We start from the raw sequence: 23,865 nt of genomic DNA, 5'->3' as shown, positions 1-23,865 counted from the left end.
GTATGATTGTGATTGTATGATTGTGATTGTATGATTGTGATTGTATGATTGTGATTGTATGATTGTATTTGGGAGATTGTATTTGGGATATTGTAATTGTATGATTACGATTGTATGATTGTGATTGTATGATTGTGATGTATGATTGTGATTGTATGATTATGATTGTATGATTGTGATTGTATAATTGTGATTGTATGACTGTGATTGTCTGATTGTAATTGTGTGATTATGATTGTATGATTGTGATTGTATGATTGTGATGGTATGATTGTGATTGTATGACTGTGATTGTATGATTGTGATTGTATGATTGTGATTGTATGTTTGTGAAAGTATGATTGTGATGGTATGATTGTGATTGTATGATTGTGATTGCATGATTTTGAATGTATGATTGTGATTGTATGGTTGTGATTGCATGATTGTGATTGTATGATTGTGATTGTATGATTGCGATTGTATGAATGCGATTGTATGATTGTGATTGCATAATTGTGATTGTATGATTGTGATTGTATGATTGTGATTGTCTGATTGTGGTTGTATGATTGTGATTGTATGATTGAGATTGTATGATTGTGATTGTATGATTGCGATTGTATGATTGTGATTGTATGATTGTGATTGTATGATTGTGATTGTATGATTGTGATTGTATGATTGTGATTGTATGATTGTATTTGGGAGATTGTATTTGGGAGATTGTAATTGTATGATTGCGATTGTATGATTGTGATTGTATGATTGCGATTGTATGATTGTGATTGCATGATTGTGGTTGTATGATTGTGATTGTATGATTGTGATTGTATGATTGTGATTGTATGATTGTGATATTATGATTGTATTTGGGAGATTGTATTTGGGAGATTGTAATTGTATGATTGCGATTGTATGATTGTGATTGTATGATTGTGATTGTATGATTGTATTTGGGAGATTGTAGTTGGGAGATTGTATTTGGGAGATTGTATTTGGGAGATTGTAATTGTATGATTGCGGTTGTATGATTGTGATTGTATGATTGCGATTGTATGATTGTGATTGTATGATTGTGATGTATGATTGTAATATTATGATTATGATTGTATGATTGTGATTGTATGATTGCGATTGTATGATTGTATTTGGGAGATTGTAGTTGGGAGATTGTATTTGGGAGATTGTATTTGGGAGATTGTAATTGTATGATTGCGATTGTATGATTGTGATTGTATGATTGCGATTGTATGATTGTGATTGTATGACTATGATTGTATTTTTGTGATTGTATGATTGTGATTGTATGATTGTGATTGTATGATTGTGATTGTATGATTGTGATTGTATGATTGCGATTGTATGAATGCGATTGTATGATTGTGATTGCATAATTGTGATTGTATGATTGTGATTGTATGATTGTGATTGTCTGATTGTGGTTGTATGATTGTGATTGTATGATTGTGATTGTATGATTGTGATTGTATGATTGTGATTGTATGATTGTATTTGGGAGATTGTATTTGGGATATTGTAATTGTATGATTGCGATTGTATGATTGTGATTGTATGATTGCGATTGTATGATTGTGATTGTATGATTGTGATGTATGATTGTAATTGTATGATTGTGATTGTATGATTGTGATGTATGATTGTAATTGTATGATTATGATTGTATGATTGTGATTGTATGATTGTGATTGTATGATTGTATTTGGGAGATTGTATTTGGGAGATTGTAATTGTATGATTGCGATTGTATGATTGTGATTGTATGATTGCGATTGTATGATTGTGATTGCATGATTGTGATGTATGATTGTAATTGTATGATTATGATTGTATGATTGTGATTGTATGATTGTGATTGTATGATTGTATTTGGGAGATTGTATTTGGGATATTGTAATTGTATGATTGCGATTGTATGATTGTGATTGTATGAGTGTGATGTATGATTGTAATTGTATGATTATGATTGTATGATTGTGATTGTATGATTGAGATTGTATGATTGTGATTGTATGCTTGCGATTGTATGATTGTGATTGTATGATTGTGATTCTTTGATTGTGATTGTATGATTGTGATTGTATGATTGTGATTGTATGATTGTGATTGTGTGATTGTGATTGTATGATTGTGATTGTATGATTGTGATTGTATGATTGTGATAGTATGATTGTGATTGTATGATTGTGATTGTATGACTGTGATTGAATGATTGTGATTGTATGATTGTGAAAGTATGATTGTGATTGTATGATTGTGATTGTATGATTGTATTTGGGAGATTGTATTTGGGATATTGTAATTGTATGATTGCGATTGTATGATTGTGATTGTATGATTGTGATGTATGATTGTAATTGTATGATTGTGATTGCATAATTGTGATAGTATGATTGTGATTGTATGATTGTGATTGTATGATTGTGATTGTATGATTGTGATTGTCTGATTGTGGTTGTATGATTGTGATTGTATGATTGAGATTGTATGATTGTGATTGTATGATTGCGATTGTATGATTGTGATTGTATGATTGTGATTGTATGATTGTGATTGTATGATTGTGATTATTTGATTGTGATTGTATGATTGTGATTGTATGATTGTGATTGTATGATTGTGAACGTATGATTGTGATTGTATGATTGTGATTGTATGATTGCGATTGTATGATTGTGATTGTATGATTGTGATGTATGATTGTGATTGTATGATTGTGATTGTATGATTGTGATTGTGTGATTGTGATTGTATGATTGTGATTGTATGATTGTGATTGTATGATTGTGATAGTATGATTGTGATTGTATGATTGTGATTGTATGACTGTGATTGAATGATTGTGATTGTATGATTGTGAAAGTATGATTGTGATTGTATGATTGTGATTGTATGATTGTATTTGGGAGATTGTATTTGGGATATTGTAATTGTATGATTGCGATTGTATGATTGTGATTGTATGATTGTGATTGTATGATTGTGATTGTATGATTGTGATTGTATGATTGTGATTGTATGATTGCGATTGTATGATTGTGATTGTATGATTGTGATTGTATGCTTGCGATTGTATGATTGTGATTGTATGATTGTATTTGGGAGATTGTATTTGGGATATTGTAATTGTATGATTGCGATTGTATGATTGTGATTGTATGATTTTGATGTATGATTCTAATTGTATGATTATGATTGTATGATTGTGATTGTATGATTGAGATTGTATGATTGTGATTGTATGCTGCGATTGTATGATTGTGATTGTATGATTGTGATTCTTTGATTGTGATTGTATGATTGTGATTGTATGATTGTGATTGTATGATTGTGATTGTATGATTGTGATTGTATGATTGTGATTGTATGATTGTGATTGTATGATTGTGATTGTATGATTGTGATTGTATGATTGTGATTGTATGATTGTGATTGTATGATTGTGATTGTATGATTGTGATTGTATGATTGTGATTGTATGATTGTGATTGTATGATTGTGATTGTATGAGTGTGATTGTCTGATTGTGGCTGTGAGATTGTGATTGTACGATTGTGATTGTACGATTGTTATTGAATGATTGTGATTGTATGATTCTGATTGTATGATTGTGATTGCATGATTGTGATTGTATGATTGTGATTGCATGATTTTGAATGTATGATTGTGATTGTATGATTGTGATTGCATGATTGTGATTGCATGATTGTGATTGTATGATTGCGATTGTATGAATGCGATTGTATGATTGTGATTGCATAATTGTGATTGTATGATTGTGATTGTATGATTGTGATTGTATGATTGTGATTGTATGATTGTGATTGTCTGATTGTGGTTGTATGATTGTGATTGTATGATTGAGATTGTATGATTGTGATTGTATGATTGCGATTGTATGATTGCGATTGTATGATTGTGATTGTATGATTGTGATTGTATGATTGTGATTGTATGATTGTGATTGTATGATTGTGATTGTATGATTGTGATTGTATGATTGTATTTGGGAGATTGTATTTGAGATATTGTAATTGTATGATTGCGATTGTATGATTGTGATTGTATGATTGTGATGTATGATTGTAATTGTATGATTATGATTGTATGATTGTGATTGTATGATTGTGATTGTATGACTGTGATTGTATGATTGTAATTGTATGATTATGATTGTATGATTGTGATTGTATGATTGTGATGGTATGATTGTGATTGTATGACTGTGATTGTATGATTGTGATTGTATGATTGTGATTGTATGATTGTGAAAGTATGATTGTGATGGTATGATTGTGATTGTATGATTGTGATTGTATGATTGTGATTGTATGAGTGTGATTGTCTGATTGTGGCTGTGCGATTGTGATTGTACGATTGTGATTGTACGATTGTTATTGAATGATTGTGATTGTATGATTCTGATTGTATGATTGTGATTGCATGATTGTGATTGTATGATTGTGATTGCATGATTTTGAATGTATGATTGTGATTGTATGATTGTGATTGTATGATTGTGATTGTATGATTGTAATTGTATGATTGTGATTGTCTGATTGTGATTGTATGATTGTGATTGTATGATTGTGATTGTATGATTGTGAAAGTATGATTGTGATTGTATGATTGTGATTGTATGATTGTGATTGTATGATTGTGATTGTATGAGTGTGATTGTGTGATTGTGGTTGTGCGATTGAGATTGTACGATTGTGATTGTACGATTGTGATTGAATGATTGTGATTGTATGATTATGATTGTATGATTGTGATTGCATGATTGTGATTGTATGATTGTGATTGCATGATTTTGAATGTATGATTGTGATTGTATGTTTGTGATTGTATGATTGTGATTGTATGATTGTGATTGTATGATTGTGATTGTATGATTGTGATTGTATGAGTGTGATTGTCTGATTGTGGCTGTATGATTGTAATTGTATGATTGTGCTTGTCTGATTGTGATTGTATGATTGTGATTGTATGATTGTGATTGTATGATTGTGAAAGTATGATTGTGATTGTATGATTGTGATTATATGATTGTGATTGTATGATTGTGATTGTATGAGTGTGATTGTGTGATTGTGGTTGTGCGATTGAGATTGTACGATTGTGATTGTACGATTGTGATTGAATGATTGTGATTGTATGATTATGATTGTATGATTGTGATTGCATGATTGTGATTGTATGATTGTGATTGCATGATTTTGAATGTATGATTGTGATTGTATGTTTGTGATTGTATGATTGTGATTGTATGATTGTGATTGTATGATTGTGATTGTATGATTGTGATTGTATGATTGTGATTGTATGATTGTGATTGTATGATTGTGATTGTATGATTGTGATTGTCTGATTGTGATTGTATGATTGTGATTGTATGATTGTGATTGTATGATTGTGAAAGTATGATTGTGATTGTATGATTGTGATTGTATGATTGTGATTGTATGATTGTGATTGTATGATTGTGATTGTATGATTGTGATTGTATGATTGTGATGTATGATTGTAATTGTATGATTATGATTGTATGATTGTGATTGTATGATTGAGATTGTATGATTGTGATTGTATGATTGCGATTGTATGATTGTGATTGTATGATTGTGATTGTATGATTGTGATTGTATGATTGTGATTGTATGATTGTGATTGTATGATTGTGATTGTATGATTGCGATTGTATGAATGCGATTGTATGATTGTGATTGCATAATTGTGATTGTATGATTGTGATTGTATGATTGTGATTGTATGATTGTATTTGGGAGATTGTAGTTGGGAGATTGTATTTGGGAGATTGTATTTGGGAGATTGTAATTGTATGATTGCGATTGTATGATTGTGATTGTATGATTGCGATTGTATGATTGTGATTGTATGACTATGATTGTATTTTTGTGATTGTATGATTGTGATTGTATGATTGTGATTGTATGATTGTGATTGTATGATTGTGATTGTATGATTGTGATTGTATGATTGCGATTGTATGAATGCGATTGTATGATTGTGATTGCATAATTGTGATTGTATGATTGTGATTGTATGATTGTGATTGTCTGATTGTGGTTGTATGATTGTGATTGTATGACTGTGATTGTATGATTGTGATTGTATGATTGTGATTGTATGATTGTATTTGGGAGATTGTATTTGGGATATTGTAATTGTATGATTGCGATTGTATGATTGTGATTGTATGATTGTGATGTATGATTGTAATTGTATGATTGTGATTGCATAATTGTGATAGTATGATTGTGATTGTATGATTGTGATTGTATGATTGTGATTGTATGATTGTGATTGTCTGATTGTGGTTGTATGATTGTGATTGTATGATTGAGATTGTATGATTGTGATTGTATGATTGCGATTGTATGATTGTGATTGTATGATTGTGATTGTATGATTGTGATTGTATGATTGTGATTATTTGATTGTGATTGTATGATTGTGATTGTATGATTGTGATTGTATGATTGTGAACGTATGATTGTGATTGTATGATTGTGATTGTATGATTGCGATTGTATGATTGTGATTGTATGATTGTGATGTATGATTGTGATTGTATGATTGTGATTGTATGATTGTGATTGTGTGATTGTGATTGTATGATTGTGATTGTATGATTGTGATTGTATGATTGTGATAGTATGATTGTGATTGTATGATTGTGATTGTATGACTGTGATTGAATGATTGTGATTGTATGATTGTGAAAGTATGATTGTGATTGTATGATTGTGATTGTATGATTGTATTTGGGAGATTGTATTTGGGATATTGTAATTGTATGATTGCGATTGTATGATTGTGATTGTATGATTGTGATTGTATGATTGTGATTGTATGATTGTGATTGTATGATTGTGATTGTATGATTGCGATTGTATGATTGTGATTGTATGATTGTGATTGTATGCTTGCGATTGTATGATTGTGATTGTATGATTGTATTTGGGAGATTGTATTTGGGATATTGTAATTGTATGATTGCGATTGTATGATTGTGATTGTATGATTTTGATGTATGATTCTAATTGTATGATTATGATTGTATGATTGTGATTGTATGATTGAGATTGTATGATTGTGATTGTATGCTGCGATTGTATGATTGTGATTGTATGATTGTGATTCTTTGATTGTGATTGTATGATTGTGATTGTATGATTGTGATTGTATGATTGTGATTGTATGATTGTGATTGTATGATTGTGATTGTATGATTGTGATTGTATGATTGTGATTGTATGATTGTGATTGTATGATTGTGATTGTATGATTGTGATTGTATGATTGTGATTGTATGATTGTGATTGTATGATTGTGATTGTATGATTGTGATTGTATGATTGTGATTGTATGATTGTGATTGTATGATTGTGATTGTATGAGTGTGATTGTCTGATTGTGGCTGTGAGATTGTGATTGTACGATTGTGATTGTACGATTGTTATTGAATGATTGTGATTGTATGATTCTGATTGTATGATTGTGATTGCATGATTGTGATTGTATGATTGTGATTGCATGATTTTGAATGTATGATTGTGATTGTATGATTGTGATTGCATGATTGTGATTGCATGATTGTGATTGTATGATTGCGATTGTATGAATGCGATTGTATGATTGTGATTGCATAATTGTGATTGTATGATTGTGATTGTATGATTGTGATTGTATGATTGTGATTGTATGATTGTGATTGTCTGATTGTGGTTGTATGATTGTGATTGTATGATTGAGATTGTATGATTGTGATTGTATGATTGCGATTGTATGATTGCGATTGTATGATTGTGATTGTATGATTGTGATTGTATGATTGTGATTGTATGATTGTGATTGTATGATTGTGATTGTATGATTGTGATTGTATGATTGTATTTGGGAGATTGTATTTGAGATATTGTAATTGTATGATTGCGATTGTATGATTGTGATTGTATGATTGTGATGTATGATTGTAATTGTATGATTATGATTGTATGATTGTGATTGTATGATTGTGATTGTATGACTGTGATTGTATGATTGTAATTGTATGATTATGATTGTATGATTGTGATTGTATGATTGTGATGGTATGATTGTGATTGTATGACTGTGATTGTATGATTGTGATTGTATGATTGTGATTGTATGATTGTGAAAGTATGATTGTGATGGTATGATTGTGATTGTATGATTGTGATTGTATGATTGTGATTGTATGAGTGTGATTGTCTGATTGTGGCTGTGCGATTGTGATTGTACGATTGTGATTGTACGATTGTTATTGAATGATTGTGATTGTATGATTCTGATTGTATGATTGTGATTGCATGATTGTGATTGTATGATTGTGATTGCATGATTTTGAATGTATGATTGTGATTGTATGATTGTGATTGTATGATTGTGATTGTATGATTGTAATTGTATGATTGTGATTGTCTGATTGTGATTGTATGATTGTGATTGTATGATTGTGATTGTATGATTGTGAAAGTATGATTGTGATTGTATGATTGTGATTGTATGATTGTGATTGTATGATTGTGATTGTATGAGTGTGATTGTGTGATTGTGGTTGTGCGATTGAGATTGTACGATTGTGATTGTACGATTGTGATTGAATGATTGTGATTGTATGATTATGATTGTATGATTGTGATTGCATGATTGTGATTGTATGATTGTGATTGCATGATTTTGAATGTATGATTGTGATTGTATGTTTGTGATTGTATGATTGTGATTGTATGATTGTGATTGTATGATTGTGATTGTATGATTGTGATTGTATGAGTGTGATTGTCTGATTGTGGCTGTATGATTGTAATTGTATGATTGTGCTTGTCTGATTGTGATTGTATGATTGTGATTGTATGATTGTGATTGTATGATTGTGAAAGTATGATTGTGATTGTATGATTGTGATTATATGATTGTGATTGTATGATTGTGATTGTATGAGTGTGATTGTGTGATTGTGGTTGTGCGATTGAGATTGTACGATTGTGATTGTACGATTGTGATTGAATGATTGTGATTGTATGATTATGATTGTATGATTGTGATTGCATGATTGTGATTGTATGATTGTGATTGCATGATTTTGAATGTATGATTGTGATTGTATGTTTGTGATTGTATGATTGTGATTGTATGATTGTGATTGTATGATTGTGATTGTATGATTGTGATTGTATGATTGTGATTGTATGATTGTGATTGTATGATTGTGATTGTATGATTGTGATTGTATGATTGTGATTGTCTGATTGTGATTGTATGATTGTGATTGTATGATTGTGATTGTATGATTGTGAAAGTATGATTGTGATTGTATGATTGTGATTGTATGATTGTGATTGTATGATTGTGATTGTATGATTGTGATTGTATGATTGTGATTGTATGATTGTGATGTATGATTGTAATTGTATGATTATGATTGTATGATTGTGATTGTATGATTGAGATTGTATGATTGTGATTGTATGATTGCGATTGTATGATTGTGATTGTATGATTGTGATTGTATGATTGTGATTGTATGATTGTGATTGTATGATTGTGATTGTATGATTGTGATTGTATGATTGCGATTGTATGAATGCGATTGTATGATTGTGATTGCATAATTGTGATTGTATGATTGTGATTGTATGATTGTGATTGTATGATTGTATTTGGGAGATTGTAGTTGGGAGATTGTATTTGGGAGATTGTATTTGGGAGATTGTAATTGTATGATTGCGATTGTATGATTGTGATTGTATGATTGCGATTGTATGATTGTGATTGTATGACTATGATTGTATTTTTGTGATTGTATGATTGTGATTGTATGATTGTGATTGTATGATTGTGATTGTATGATTGTGATTGTATGATTGTGATTGTATGATTGCGATTGTATGAATGCGATTGTATGATTGTGATTGCATAATTGTGATTGTATGATTGTGATTGTATGATTGTGATTGTCTGATTGTGGTTGTATGATTGTGATTGTATGACTGTGATTGTATGATTGTGATTGTATGATTGTGATTGTATGATAGTATTTGGGAGATTGTATTTGGGATATTGTAATTGTATGATTGCGATTGTATGATTGTGATTGTATGATTGCGATTGTATGATTGTGATTGTATGATTGTGATGTATGATTGTAATTGTATGATTGTGATTGTATGATTGTGATGTATGATTGTAATTGTATGATTATGATTGTATGATTGTGATTGTATGATTGTGATTGTATGATTGTATTTGGGAGATTGTATTTGGGAGATTGTAATTGTATGATTGCGATTGTATGATTGTGATTGTATGATTGCGATTGTATGATTGTGATTGCATGATTGTGATGTATGATTGTAATTGTATGATTATGATTGTATGATTGTGATTGTATGATTGTGATTGTATGATTGTATTTGGGAGATTGTATTTGGGATTTTGTAATTGTATGATTGCGATTGTATGATTGTGATTGTATGATTGTGATTGTATGATTGTGATTGTATGATTGTATTTGGGAGATTGTATTTGGGATATTGTAATTGTATGATTGCGATTGTATGATTGTGATTGTATGAGTGTGATGTATGATTGTAATTGTATGATTATGATTGTATGATTGTGATTGTATGATTGAGATTGTATGATTGTGATTGTATGCTTGCGATTGTATGATTGTGATTGTATGATTGTGATTCTTTGATTGTGATTGTATGATTGTGATTGTATGATTGTGATTGTATGATTGTGATTGTGTGATTGTGATTGTATGATTGTGATTGTATGATTGTGATTGTATGATTGTGATAGTATGATTGTGATTGTATGATTGTGATTGTATGACTGTGATTGAATGATTGTGATTGTATGATTGTGAAAGTATGATTGTGATTGTATGATTGTGATTGTATGATTGTATTTGGGAGATTGTATTTGGGATATTGTAATTGTATGATTGCGATTGTATGATTGTGATTGTATGATTGTGATGTATGATTGTAATTGTATGATTGTGATTGCATAATTGTGATAGTATGATTGTGATTGTATGATTGTGATTGTATGATTGTGATTGTATGATTGTGATTGTATGATTGTGATTGTCTGATTGTGGTTGTATGATTGTGATTTTATGATTGAGATTGTATGATTGTGATTGTATGACTGTGATTGTCTGATTGTAATTGTGTGATTATGATTGTATGATTGTGATTGTATGATTGTGATGGTATGATTGTGATTGTATGACTGTGATTGTATGATTGTGATTGTATGATTGTGATTGTATGTTTGTGAAAGTATGATTGTGATGGTATGATTGTGATTGTATGATTGTGATTGCATGATTTTGAATGTATGATTGTGATTGTATGGTTGTGATTGCATGATTGTGATTGTATGATTGTGATTGTATGATTGCGATTGTATGAATGCGATTGTATGATTGTGATTGCATAATTGTGATTGTATGATTGTGATTGTATGATTGTGATTGTCTGATTGTGGTTGTATGATTGTGATTGTATGATTGAGATTGTATGATTGTGATTGTATGATTGCGATTGTATGATTGTGATTGTATGATTGTGATTGTATGATTGTGATTGTATGATTGTATTTGGGAGATTGTATTTGGGAGATTGTAATTGTATGATTGCGATTGTATGATTGTGATTGTATGATTGCGATTGTATGATTGTGATTGCATGATTGTGGTTGTATGATTGTGATTGTATGATTGTGATTGTATGATTGTGATTGTATGATTGTGATTGTATGATTGTATTTGGGAGATTGTATTTGGGAGATTGTAATTGTATGATTGCGATTGTATGATTGTGATTGTATGATTGTGATTGTATGATTGTATTTGGGAGATTGTAGTTGGGAGATTGTATTTGGGAGATTGTATTTGGGAGATTGTAATTGTATGATTGCGGTTGTATGATTGTGATTGTATGATTGCGATTGTATGATTGTGATTGTATGATTGTGATGTATGATTGTAATATTATGATTATGATTGTATGATTGTGATTGTATGATTGCGATTGTATGATTGTATTTGGGAGATTGTAGTTGGGAGATTGTATTTGGGAGATTGTATTTGGGAGATTGTAATTGTATGATTGCGATTGTATGATTGTGATTGTATGATTGCGATTGTATGATTGTGATTGTATGACTATGATTGTATTTTTGTGATTGTATGATTGTGATTGTATGATTGTGATTGTATGATTGTGATTGTATGATTGTGATTGTATGATTGCGATTGTATGAATGCGATTGTATGATTGTGATTGCATAATTGTGATTGTATGATTGTGATTGTATGATTGTGATTGTCTGATTGTGGTTGTATGATTGTGATTGTATGATTGTGATTGTATGTTTGTGATTGTATGATTGTGATTGTATGATTGTATTCGGGAGATTGTATTTGGGAGATTGTAATTGTATGATTGCGATTGTATGATTGTGATTGTATGATTGCGATTGTATGATTGTGATTGCATGATTGTGATGTATGATTGTAATTGTATGATTATGATTGTATGATTGTGATTGTATGATTGTGATTGTATGATTGTATTTGGGAGATTGTATTTGGGATATTGTAATTGTATGATTGCGATTGTATGATTGTGATTGTATGAGTGTGATGTATGATTGTAATTGTATGATTATGATTGTATGATTGTGATTGTATGATTGAGATTGTATGATTGTGATTGTATGCTTGCGATTGTATGATTGTGATTGTATGATTGTGATTCTTTGATTGTGATTGTATGATTGTGATTGTATGATTGTGATTGTATGATTGTGATTGTGTGATTGTGATTGTATGATTGTGATTGTATGATTGTGATTGTATGATTGTGATAGTATGATTGTGATTGTATGATTGTGATTGTATGATTGTGATTGTATGACTGTGATTGAATGATTGTGATTGTATGATTGTGAAAGTATGATTGTGATTGTATGATTGTGATTGTATGATTGTATTTGGGAGATTGTATTTGGGATATTGTAATTGTATGATTGCGATTGTATGATTGTGATTGTATGATTGTGATGTATGATTGTAATTGTATGATTGTGATTGCATAATTGTGATAGTATGATTGTGATTGTATGATTGTGATTGTATGATTGTGATTGTATGATTGTGATTGTCTGATTGTGGTTGTATGATTGTGATTGTATGATTGAGATTGTATGATTGTGATTGTATGATTGCGATTGTATGATTGTGATTGTATGATTGTGATTGTATGATTGTGATTGTATGATTGTGATTATTTGATTGTGATTGTATGATTGTGATTGTATGATTGTGATTGTATGATTGTGAACGTATGATTGTGATTGTATGATTGTGATTGTATGATTGCGATTGTATGATTGTGATTGTATGATTGTGATGTATGATTGTGATTGTATGATTGTGATTGTATGATTGTGATTGTGTGATTGTGATTGTATGATTGTGATTGTATGATTGTGATTGTATGATTGTGATAGTATGATTGTGATTGTATGATTGTGATTGTATGACTGTGATTGAATGATTGTGATTGTATGATTGTGAAAGTATGATTGTGATTGTATGATTGTGATTGTATGATTGTATTTGGGAGATTGTATTTGGGATATTGTAATTGTATGATTGCGATTGTATGATTGTGATTGTATGATTGTGATGTATGATTGTAATTGTATGATTGTGATTGCATAATTGTGATAGTATGATTGTGATTGTATGATTGTGATTGTATGATTGTGATTGTATGATTGTGATTGTCTGATTGTGGTTGTATGATTGTGATTGTATGATTGAGATTGTATGATTGTGATTGTATGATTGCGATTGTATGATTGTGATTGTATGATTGTGATTGTATGATTGTGATTGTATGATTGTGATTATTTGATTGTGATTGTATGATTGTGATTGTATGATTGTGATTGTATGATTGTGAACGTATGATTGTGATTGTATGATTGTGATTGTATGATTGCGATTGTATGATTGTGATTGTATGATTGTGATGTATGATTCTAATTGTATGATTATGATTGTATGATTGTGATTGTATGATTGAGATTGTATGATTGTGATTGTATGCTGCGATTGTATGATTGTGATTGTATGATTGTGATTCTTTGATTGTGATTGTATGATTGTGATTGTATGATTGTGATTGTATGATTGTGATTGTATGATTGTGATTGTATGATTGTGATTGTATGATTGTGATTGTATGATTGTGATTGTATGATTGTGATTGTATGATTGTGATTGTATGATTGTGATTGTATGATTGTGATTGTATGATTGTGATTGTATGATTGTGATTGTATGATTGTGATTGTAAGATTGCGATTGTATGAATGCGATTGTATGATTGTGATTGCATAATTGTGATTGTATGATTGTGATTGTATGATTGTGATTGTCTGATTGTGGTTGTATGATTGTGATTGTATGATTGTGATTGTATGATTGTGATTGTATGATTGTGATTGTATGATTGTATTTGGGAGATTGTATTTGGGATATTGTAATTGTATGATTGCGATTGTATGATTGTGATTGTATGATTGTGATGTATGATTGTGATTGTATGATTATGATTGTATGATTGTGATTGTATGATTGTGATTGTATGACTGTGATTGTCTGATTGTAATTGTGTGATTATGATTGTATGATTGTGATTGTATGATTGTGATGGTATGATTGTGATTGTATGACTGTGATTGTATGATTGTGATTGTATGATTGTGATTGTATGCTTGCGATTGTATGATTGTGATTGTATGATTGTATTTGGGAGATTGTATTTGGGATATTGTAATTGTATGATTGCGATTGTATGATTGTGATTGTATGATTTTGATGTATGATTCTTTTTGTATGATTGTGATTGTATGACTGTGATTGTATGATTGTGATTGTATGATTGTGATTGTATGTTTGTGATTGTCTGATTGTGGTTGTATGATTGTGATTGTATGATTGAGATTGTATGATTGTGATTGTATGATTGCGATTGTATGATTGTGATTGTATGATTGTGATGGTATGATTGTGATTGTATGATTGTGATTGCATGATTTTGATTGTATGATTGTGATTGTATGGTTGTGATTGCATGATTGTGATTGTATGATTGTGTTTGTATGATTGCGATTGTAGGAATGCGATTGTATGATTGTGATTGCATAATTGTGATTGTATGATTGTGATTGTATGATTGTGATTGTCTGATTGTGGTTGTATGATTGTGATTGTATGATTGAGATTGTATGATTGTGATTGTATGATTGCGATTGTATGATTGTGATTGTATGATTGTGATTGTATGATTGTGATTGTATGATTGTGATTGTATGATTGCGATTGTATGATTGTGATTGTATGATTGTGATTGTATGCTTGCGATTGTATGATTGTGATTGTATGATTGTATTTGGGAGATTGTATTTGGGATATTGTAATTGTATGATTGCGATTGTATGATTGTGATTGTATGATTTTGATGTATGATTCTAATTGTATGATTATGATTGTATGATTGTGATTGTATGATTGAGATTGTATGATTGTGATTGTATGCTGCGATTGTATGATTGTGATTGTATGATTGTGATTCTTTGATTGTGATTGTATGATTGTGATTGTATGATTGTGATTGTATGATTGTGATTGTATGATTGTGATTGTATGATTGTGATTGTATGATTGTGATTGTATGATTGTGATTGTATGATTGTGATTGTATGATTGTGATTGTATGATTGTGATTGTATGATTGTGATTGTATGATTGTGATTGTATGATTGTGATTGTATGATTGTGATTGTATGATTGTGATTGTATGATTGTGATTGTATGATTGTGATTGTATGAGTGTGATTGTCTGATTGTGGCTGTGAGATTGTGATTGTACGATTGTGATTGTACGATTGTTATTGAATGATTGTGATTGTATGATTCTGATTGTATGATTGTGATTGCATGATTGTGATTGTATGATTGTGATTGCATGATTTTGAATGTATGATTGTGATTGTATGATTGTGATTGCATGATTGTGATTGCATGATTGTGATTGTATGGTTGCGATTGTATGAATGCGATTGTATGATTGTGATTGCATAATTGTGATTGTATGATTGTGATTGTATGATTGTGATTGTATGATTGTGATTGTATGATTGTGATTGTCTGATTGTGGTTGTATGATTGTGATTGTATGATTGAGATTGTATGATTGTGATTGTATGATTGCGATTGTATGATTGTGATTGTATGATTGTGATTGTATGATTGTGATTGTATGATTGTGATTGTATGATTGTGATTGTATGATTGTGATTGTATGATTGTGATTGTATGATTGTATTTGGGAGATTGTATTTGAGATATTGTAATTGTATGATTGCGATTGTATGATTGTGATTGTATGATTGTGATGTATGATTGTAATTGTATGATTATGATTGTATGATTGTGATTGTATGATTGTGATTGTATGACTGTGATTGTATGATTGTAATTGTATGATTATGATTGTATGATTGTGATTGTATGATTGTGATGGTATGATTGTGATTGTATGACTGTGATTGTATGATTGTGATTGTATGATTGTGATTGTATGATTGTGAAAGTATGATTGTGATGGTATGATTGTGATTGTATGATTGTGATTGTATGATTGTGATTGTATGAGTGTGATTGTCTGATTGTGGCTGTGCGATTGTGATTGTACGATTGTGATTGTACGATTGTGATTGTACGATTGTTATTGAATGATTGTGATTGTATGATTCTGATTGTATGATTGTGATTGCATGATTGTGATTGTATGATTGTGATTGCATGATTTTGAATGTATGATTGTGATTGTATGATTGTGATTGTATGATTGTGATTGTATGATTGTCATTGTATGATTGTGATTGTCTGATTGTGATTGTATGATTGTGATTGTATGATTGTGATTGTATGATTGTGAAAGTATGATTGTGATTGTATGATTGTGATTGTATGATTGTGATTGTATGATTGTGATTGTATGAGTGTGATTGTGTGATTGTGGTTGTGCGATTGAGATTGTACGATTGTGATTGTACGATTGTGATTGAATGATTGTGATTGTATGATTATGATTGTATGATTGTGATTGCATGATTGTGATTGTATGATTGTGATTGCATGATTTTGAATGTATGATTGTGATTGTATGTTTGTGATTGTATGATTGTGATTGTATGATTGTGATTGTATGATTGTGATTGTATGATTGTGATTGTATGATTGTGATTGTATGATTGTGATTGTATGATTGTGATTGTATGATTGTGATTGTATGATTGTGATTGTCTGATTGTGATTGTATGATTGTGATTGTATGATTGTGATTGTATGCTTGTGAAAGTATGATTGTGATTGTATGATTGTGATTGTATGATTGTGATTGTATGATTGTGATTGTATGATTGTGATTGTATGATTGTGATGTATGATTGTAATTGTATGATTATGATTGTATGATTGTGATTGTATGATTGAGATTGTATGATTGTGATTGTATGATTGCGATTGTATGATTGTGATTGTATGATTGTGATTGTATGATTGTGATTGTATGATTGTGATTGTATGATTGTGATTGTATGATTGTGATTGTATGATTGCGATTGTATGAATGCGATTGTATGATTGTGATTGCATAATTGTGATTGTATGATTGTGATTGTATGATTGTGATTGTATGATTGTATTTGGGAGATTGTAGTTGGGAGATTGTATTTGGGAGATTGTATTTGGGAGATTGTAATTGTATGATTGCGATTGTATGATTGTGATTGTATGATTGCGATTGTATGATTGTGATTGTATGACTATGATTGTATTTTTGTGATTGTATGATTGTGATTGTATGATTGTGATTGTATGATTGTGATTGTATGATTGTGATTGTATGATTGCGATTGTATGAATGCGATTGTATGATTGTGATTGCATAATTGTGATTGTATGATTGTGATTGTATGATTGTGATTGTCTGATTGTGGTTGTATGATTGTGATTGTATGACTGTGATTGTATGATTGTGATTGTATGATTGTGATTGTATGATTGTATTTGGGAGATTGTATTTGGGATATTGTAATTGTATGATTGCGATTGTATGATTGTGATTGTATGATTGCGATTGTATGATTGTGATTGTATGATTGTGATGTATGATTGTAATTGTATGATTGTGATTGTATGATTGTGATGTATGATTGTAATTGTATGATTATGATTGTATGATTGTGATTGTATGATTGTGATTGTATGATTGTATTTGGGAGATTGTATTTGGGAGATTGTAATTGTATGATTGCGATTGTATGATTGTGATTGTATGATTGCGATTGTATGATTGTGATTGCATGATTGTGATGTATGATTGTAATTGTATGATTATGATTGTATGATTGTGATTGTATGATTGTGATTGTATGATTGTATTTGGGAGATTGTATTTGGGATTTTGTAATTGTATGATTGCGATTGTATGATTGTGATTGTATGATTGTGATTGTATGATTGTGATTGTATGATTGTATTTGGGAGATTGTATTTGGGATATTGTAATTGTATGATTGCGATTGTATGATTGTGATTGTATGAGTGTGATGTATGATTGTAATTGTATGATTATGATTGTATGATTGTGATTGTATGATTGAGATTGTATGATTGTGATTGTATGATTGTGATTGTATGATTGTGATAGTATGATTGTGATTGTATGATTGTGATTGTATGACTGTGATTGAATGATTGTGATTGTATGATTGTGAAAGTATGATTGTGATTGTATGATTGTGATTGTATGATTTTATTTGGGAGATTGTATTTGGGATATTGTAATTGTATGATTGCGATTGTATGATTGTCATTGTATGATTGTGATGTATGATTGTAATTGTATGATTGTGATTGCATAATTGTGATAGTATGATTGTGATTGTATGATTGTGATTGTATGATTGTGATTGTATGATTGTGATTGTCTGATTGTGGTTGTATGATTGTGATTGTATGATTAAGATTGTATGATTGTGATTGTATGATTGCGATTGTATGATTGTGATTGTATGATTGTGATTGTATGATTGTGATTGTATGATTGTGATTGTATGATTGTGATTGTATGATTGTGATTGTATGATTGTGATTGTATGATTGTGAACGTATGATTGTGATTGTATGATTGTGATTGTATGATTGCGATTGTATGATTGTGATTGTATGATTGTGATGTATGATTCTAATTGTATGATTATGATTGTATGATTGTGATTGTATGATTGAGATTGTATGATTGTGATTGTATGCTGCGATTGTATGATTGTGATTGTATGATTGTGATTCTTTGATTGTGATTGTATGATTGTGATTGTATGATTGTGATTGTATGATTGTGATTGTATGATTGTGATTGTATGATTGTGATTGTATGATTGTGATTGTATGATTGTGATTGTATGATTGTGATTGTAAGATTGCGATTGTATGAATGCGATTGTATGATTGTGATTGCATAATTGTGATTGTATGATTGTGATTGTATGATTGTGATTGTCTGATTGTGGTTGTATGATTGTGATTGTATGATTGTGATTGTATGATTGTGATTGTATGATTGTGATTGTATGATTGTATTTGGGAGATTGTATTTGGGGTATTGTAATTGTATGATTGCGATTGTATGATTGTGATTGTATGATTGTGATGTATGATTGTGATTGTATGATTATGATTGTATGATTGTGATTGTATGATTGTGATTGTATGACTGTGATTTTCTGATTGTAATTGTGTGATTATGATTGTATGATTGTGATTGTATGATTGTGATGGTATGATTGTGATTGTATGACTGTGATTGTATGATTGTGATTGTATGATTGTGATTGTATGTTTGTGAAAGTATGATTGTGATGGTATGAATGTGATTGTATGATTGTGATTGCATGATTTTGATTGTATGATTGTGATTGTATGGTTGTGATTGCATGATTGTGATTGTATGATTGTGATTGTATGATTGCGATTGTATGAATGCGATTGTATGGTTGTGATTGCATAATTGTGATTGTATGATTGTGATTGTATGATTGTGATTGTCTGATTGTGGTTGTATGATTGTGATTGTATGATTGAGATTGTATGATTGTGATTGTATGATTGCGATTGTATGATTGTGATTGTATGATTGTGATTGTATGATTGTGATTGTATGATTGTGATTGTATGCTTGCGATTGTATGATTGTGATTGTATGATTGTATTTGGGAGATTGTATTTGGGATATTGTAATTGTATGATTGCGATTGTATGATTGTGATTGTATGATTTTGATGTATGATTCTAATTGTATGATTATGATTGTATGATTGTGATTGTATGATTGAGATTGTATGATTGTGATTGTATGCTGCGATTGTATGATTGTGATTGTATGATTGTGATTCTTTGATTGTGATTGTATGATTGTGGTTGTATGCTTGTGATTGTATGATTGTGATTGTATGATTGTGATTGTATGATTGTGATTGTATGATTGTGATTGTATGATTGTGATTGTATGATTGTGATTGTATGATTGTGATTGTATGATTGTGATTGTATGATTGTGATTGTATGATTGTGATTGTATGAGTGTGATTGTCTGATTGTGGCTGTGAGATTGTGATTGTATGATTGTGATTGTACGATTGTTATTGAATGATTGTGATTGTATGATTCTGATTGTATGATTGTGATTGCATGATTGTGATTGTATGATTGTGATTGCATGATTTTGAATGTATGATTGTGATTGTATGATTGTGATTGCATGATTGTGATTGCATGATTGTGATTGTATGATTGCGATTGTATGAATGCGATTGTATGATTGTGATTGCATAATTGTGATTGTATGATTGTGATTGTATGATTGTGATTGTATGATTGTGATTGTATGATTGTGATTGTCTGATTGTGGTTGTATGATTGTGATTGTATGATTGAGATTGTATGATTGTGATTGTATGATTGCGATTGTATGATTGTGATTGTATGATTGTGATTGTATGATTGTGATTGTATGATTGTGATTGTATGATTGTGATTGTATGATTGTGATTGTATGATTGTGATTGTATGATTGTGATTGTATGATTGTATTTGGGAGATTGTATTTGGGATATTGTAATTGTATGATTGCGATTGTATGATTGTGATTGTATGATTGTGATGTATGATTGTAATTGTATGATTATGATTGTATGATTGTGATTGTATGATTGTGATTGTATGATTGTGATTGTATGACTGTGATTGTATGATTGTAATTGTATGATTATGATTGTATGATTGTGATTGTATGATTGTGATGGTATGATTGTGATTGTATGACTGTGATTGTATGATTGTGATTGTATGATTGTGATTGTATGATTGTGAAAGTATGATTGTGATGGTATGATTGTGATTGTATGATTGTGATTGTATGATTGTGATTGTATGATTGTGATTGTATGAGTGTGATTGTCTGATTGTGGCTGTGCGATTGTGATTGTACGATTGTGATTGTACGATTGTTATTGAATGATTGTGATTGTATGATTCTGATTGTATGATTGTGATTGCATGATTGTGATTGTATGATTGTGATTGCATGATTTTGAATGTATGATTGTGATTGTATAATTGTGATTGCATGATTGTGATTGTGTGATTGTGATTGTGTGATTGTGATTGTGTGATTGTGATTGTGTGATTGTGATTGTGTGATTGTGATTGTGTGATTGTGATTGTGTGATTGTGATTGTGTGATTGTGATTGTGTGATTGTGATTGTGTGATTGTGATTGTGTGATTGTGATTGTGTGATTGTGATTGTGTGATTGTGATTGTGTGATTGTGATTGTGTGATTGTGATTGTGTGATTGTGATTGTGTGATTGTGATTGTGTGATTGTGATTGTGTGATTGTGATTGTGTGATTGTGATTGTGTGATTGTGATTGTGTGATTGTGATTGTGTGATTGTGATTGTGTGATTGTGATTGTGTGATTGTGATTGTGTGATTGTGATTGTGTGATTGTGATTGTGTGATTGTGATTGTGTGATTGTGATTGTGTGATTGTGATTGTGTGATTGTGATTGTGTGATTGTGATTGTGTGATTGTGATTGTGTGATTGTGATTGTGTGATTGTGATTGTGTGATTGTGATTGTGTGATTGTGATTGTGTGATTGTGATTGTGTGATTGTGATTGTGTGATTGTGATTGTGTGATTGTGATTGTGTGATTGTGATTGTGTGATTGTGATTGTGTGATTGTGATTGTGTGATTGTGATTGTGTGATTGTGATTGTGTGATTGTGATTGTGTGATTGTGATTGTGTGATTGTGATTGTGTGATTGTGATTGTGTGATTGTGATTGTGTGATTGTGATTGTGTGATTGTGATTGTGTGATTGTGATTGTGTGATTGTGATTGTGTGATTGTGATTGTGTGATTGTGATTGTGTGATTGTGATTGTGTGATTGTGATTGTGTGATTGTGATTGTGTGATTGTGATTGTGTGATTGTGATTGTGTGATTGTGATTGTGTGATTGTGATTGTGTGATTGTGATTGTGTGATTGTGATTGTATGATTGTATTTGGGAGATTGTATTTGGGAGATTGTATTTGGGAGATTGTAATTGTATGATTGCGATTGTATGATTGTGATTGTACGATTGCGATTGTATGATTGTGATTGCATGATTGTGATGTATGATTGTAATTGTATGATTATGATTGTATGATTGTGATTGTATGATTGTGATTGTATGATTGTGATTGTATGATTGTATTTGGGAGATTGTATTTGGGATTTTGTAATTGTATGATTGCGATTGTATGATTGTGATTGTATGATTGCGATTGTATGATTGTGATTGCATGATTGTGATGTATGATTGTAATTGTATGATTATGATTGTATGATTGTGATTGTATGATTGTGATTGTATGATTGTGATTGTATGATTGTATTTGGGAGATTGTATTTGGGATTTTGTAATTGTATGATTGCGATTGTATGATTGTGATTGTATGATTGTGATTGTATGATTGTGATTGTATGATTGTATTTGGGAGATTGTATTTGGGATATTGTAATTGTATGATTGCGATTGTATGATTGTGATTGTATGAGTGTGATGTATGATTGTAATTGTATGATTATGATTGTATGATTGTGAGTGTATGATTGAGATTGTATGATTGTGATTGTATGCTTGCGATTGTATGATTGTGATTGTATGATTGTGATTGTATGATTGTGATTGTATGATTGTGATTGTATGATTGTGATTGTATGATTGTGATTGTGTGATTGTGATTGTATGATTGTGATTGTATGATTGTGATTGTATGATTGTGATAGTATGATTGTGATTGTATGATTGTGATTGTATGACTGTGATTGAATGATTGTGATTGTATGATTGTGAAAGTATGATTGTGATTGTATGATTGTGATTGTATGATTGTATTTGGGAGATTGTATTTGGGATATTGTAATTGTATGATTGCGATTGTATGATTGTGATTGTATGATTGTGATGTATGATTGTAATTGTATGATTGTGATTGCATAATTGTGATAGTATGATTGTGATTGTATGATTGTGATTGTATGATTGTGATTGTATGATTGTGATTGTATGATTGTGATTGTCTGATTGTGGTTGTATG

Source organism: Megachile rotundata, unplaced genomic scaffold (assembly GCF_050947335.1).
Source record: "Megachile rotundata isolate GNS110a unplaced genomic scaffold, iyMegRotu1 scaffold0044, whole genome shotgun sequence".
In the NCBI taxonomy this organism is placed as follows: Eukaryota; Metazoa; Arthropoda; class Insecta; order Hymenoptera; family Megachilidae; genus Megachile; species Megachile rotundata.
Note: the sequence above shows the minus strand (reverse complement) of the source record.